General features: G+C 43.1%; 1 pseudogene; it reads right to left on the bottom strand.

Moving 5' to 3' along the window:
- Positions 1–318: 318 nt before the first annotated feature.
- On the bottom strand, positions 319–3654 carry LOC136528259 (uncharacterized; annotated as a pseudogene).
- Positions 3655–4029: the final 375 nt, after the last annotated feature.

Genomic DNA, 4029 nt, shown 5'->3' with positions numbered 1-4029 from the left:
TGGAGGATTTGATGTGGAAGTTCAACCTGTTAATGTTTGTTTTTGCAGTTGTTCTTGCTGTGTGTTCATGGACCATGTAGTCGCAGTGAAGTAGTTCTATCACTGCATGATGTATTGTAAAGTAGATTCTAGTTGCAGTGTATTTTGGCTTTTGTAATGTAAGAACAATGCAAATGGAAGCAATGCAAGTTATGGTTGGTTTAATACTATGTGTTGTTCATGTTTTTTTTGTCAAACATTCACTGCCAATAAGTCAAACATGCATGTGAACAGCAAACAAGAGATGAAAACCAAAAAATACAGTGTACAACATAATTTGAAACCCACTGCATTAGTGTTCAGATTTGCTCACAATATAGTGTAGCATAGCATTTGACCATTTTTCAGTCTTGGCCATCAAACATAGAAAAGGGGGCCATGTAACAGTTTTGGCAATGAAACTTACAAACCTAGGCCATTACATAGTTTTTGGCCGAAATGATTACATCCACAGCACATAGCATAGCACAAAAGGGGCCATTTAACAGTTTTTTGACCAAACATGTAGAAGACAGCACAAAAGCCCATTGTTTTCGTCATGTCTTCAGCTACGATGTGTTTTCTTCACCTTGGAGACCAGTTGCTTCTTTCTTGGTGTCATCTTCTTGGCAGTAGGCTGTTGTGCAACTTGGTGACCTTCTGCAACTCCATCTTCTTGGCTGCTTGGATCTGCACCCAGTGACAGTCTCCTATGCACAAGTAACTTCGTATCACTAATTTTTTCAAGTGAAGTGCAAGTAAAATGTTGTAGCTAAGTTCTCATTCAACCAAACTATGGGCTAGCAAAAATATACCTTCTAGTGTTTGGAGCAGATGGGGCTGCTGGAGGTGGAAGTTCAATCTCTAGAGGCACTAGTTCAGATGGAAGCACTCTGATGGTTGCCCTTGATGTTTCTTCTGCAGCCTCCATAGCTGCTCTAGCCTTTTCCTTAGCTTGTTCTGCCTCCAACCTGGCCTTAACTGCAGCTTCCCTTGCAGCTGCTGCACATATCCTTGGAGTGGCTTGTCCAGGTGTTGGGATGTCACCTGTTTTTGCCTTCTTCCTCTCAGCCTTCATAGTTGTCTTCTTGGTTCTCTTCCTGCAGCAAGAACAAATAACGTGAGAATGTTCAAGGAATAATAATGTGAATTGAATAAAAGTATTCAGGATGGTACCTTTTCTTAGTTCTAGTGAGATGACACCTCCAACTACCTTGTCTGTGACCATATTCACCACATCCTTTGCATTTTACTTGTCTGGTGGCCTTCCCACTTCTCTCAGCTGCTGGTTTGGTCCTTAGCTTCTTTTGTCTGCCTGGACCTCTCTTCTTGCCAACTAGAGAGATGGAATCCCTTATCCACCTAAGGCCACTGGTTTTTGTCAGTTATGTTTGGGATGATTCCTTGGTATGCAGCTTGGAACCTCTCAACTGAGTAGAAGCTGCGAACAAACTTTTCCATGCTTGGCTGCCTAGTAGTAGTGATAACAACTAAAGCATGTGGGCAAGGTTTCCCAGTAACTTGCCACTCTCTACAAGTGCATGCCAGCTGAGGTAGATACACCACGTGTCACCTCACATCTTCATCCTTATAAATTTCAGTCACTTCAGATTGATCTGGGTGGCCTTTGGTGACCTTGAGGTGGCCCAGTCCCTTGGAAGCTGCATTGAGTTGGTGTATGATAACAGGGAGGATGCCAGGGGATAAGGCCCTGGAGATTCTCCTTTTCTCAAACAGTACCACTAACTTCTCCCTTATACCATCTACAAGACAATGTGGAGGAAGATCTTTCAAGTCCTTCACCCAAGCATTCCAAGACTCCACCAGATTGCTGTTAATGTAATCACATTTGATGTCTGCACTGAATTTGCTTCTGGCCCAAAGCAGATTGTGATGTTCTGCCAACCATTTACTTATAGAAGGGCTTGCTGCCAACACCTTAGCAAAAAAGTACTTAAACCTATGTGGAGAGTAGGCCCTAGCAGTAGACCACATATTCTTTCCATAGACCTCTCCAATGTAGTACCTCTTCATGTTCTCCATAAGATGCCTGAAGCACTCCCTCTGCTCTGCCTAGGAAAAGAGTTGCTTCACTACTCCTTCAAGCCCCTTGCATGCATCAGTACAAACTGCTAACCTTGGTAGGGGGCCTGTTGCCTTTCCTAACTGTTCCATGAACCATACCCAATTGTCTTTGGTTTCTGTGTCAAAGAAACCAAAAGCTAAGGGGAACATCCAATTGTGCTCATCTAATGCTAGAGCTGCAAGCATCTGTCCATTCCATTTCCCTAGTTAAATGAGTGGAATCAATGCTAATGTAAGGCCTACATCCATATAAGAATCCATCTATGCTAGCCTTGAATGCACAGAAAAATCTAGTAAAATGCACTTTGTCATCAACTGTCAGTGTATCTATTTCGACAACACTGCCAGGTGACCTCAACTCTACCTCATCTTTGAATCTATACAACCAATCATATGAATCAGACCACTTATCAAACAGTTTGTCAGCTGCTCTCTGCCTACCATTCCACACAATTTGGTAGTTCATTTTGATCTTATACTTGTCTTCAAGCTCATCCCTCACTGCACTGGCACCCATTGTTGGCTTCCTCTTCAATAGTGGTATAGCCCTCTCTGCTACCCAAGCAGTGGAAGCCATCCTGCCAAGAACTCTAGCTCTTGATGCACAATTGTGGACATAGCTGTTTATTTGAATCTACATAGAAAAACCATCAATTAGAACTAGGTCATGCTATTAACAAGGTACACAGAACATCAAAACATGGTGCTAACAAATAACAGTTAGTAAAAAATAGTACCCTGACACTCTTATCATGTTGAGTCATACCCCTAATAATCCATGGGCATCCTGCTGACTTGCAGAATCCCCTGAGCCTGTCTGGATCAGATTTCTTAGTGCCAAGCTCAAATTCATTAAGTATGGCATGGTGTCTAACTACTAACCTAAAGTCATACATACTAGGAAAATGTGTGCCAACTGACATATCAGGATTTTTCCTATCCCAATCATACACAGGCTCAGTTGGATCTCTGTCATCCACAGGAATAGCAGCTTCATCTATATCTCTTTGAAGGTCACTAGACATAGAAGGAATGCGAATTCTCTCTCTAGCAGCTTCCTCAGCCCTCTCATCAGCAACTTTGAATCCCATTGCTTCAGACACAGCTTCCTCATCAGCTATTGCATTGGCCTCACCATCCTCATTCTCATCTGCTATTATGGTCAGTGTAGCCTAGTCTACTGGAACTGTGTCCTCAACAACCTATGCTGAGCTGGAGCTAGAGAGGTACAGGTATCACCAATGCCTTCTGCATTTGGTCTAGAAGAAGAAGCATCCACATTGGTGACACCAGACCTAGCAGGATTAACTGTATTGGTAACCTTAGATGCCCTTGACCTCTCATATCCCTGCTTGGCAACAACCTCCGTAGAAATATGTGCCACCCTTTCATCCCATTTCTCCTACATCAATGCCTGCCATTGCTCATCCCTTCTAATTCTCCATTCTGAACCAGTATCAATGTCCAAAACCCATATTGACAATGTCTGGCTAGGTCCCCAGATAATCTTTGTAGCAACATCATCATAAAACTGACTTAAACTATAACCAATGCTCCTATCAAGCCACAACTAATGCTCTTGATCAGCCATCTCTACCAGACCATACTCAACATCAGCGCTATACTTGGCAACCTTAAGAACTACTCTAAACGCATTGCCAGGATCAATCCTGACATGAATGTAAACATCACTGTTAGACATTACCCATACTAGGCAAACTGTTAGCCGTAGTAGCGAGAGGACAACGTACCAAGGGGGGCAGCCGTTAGGATCCATGGTCTTAGGTCCGGATCGAGCGAGTTCTACATCATCTGCCTACATTGGTGACACCAAACATACGAGATCAGGCCAAGAACGACGAATCTCTAACCCTAACCCACACGGAACCCTAACCCTAGTTCACCAAATCCAGGAAAAACACCAAG

This window comes from Miscanthus floridulus, chromosome 19 (genome assembly GCF_019320115.1).
Source record: "Miscanthus floridulus cultivar M001 chromosome 19, ASM1932011v1, whole genome shotgun sequence".
Classification (NCBI taxonomy): Eukaryota; Viridiplantae; Streptophyta; class Magnoliopsida; order Poales; family Poaceae; genus Miscanthus; species Miscanthus floridulus.
This window is presented reverse-complemented; position numbering and strand designations above follow the sequence as displayed.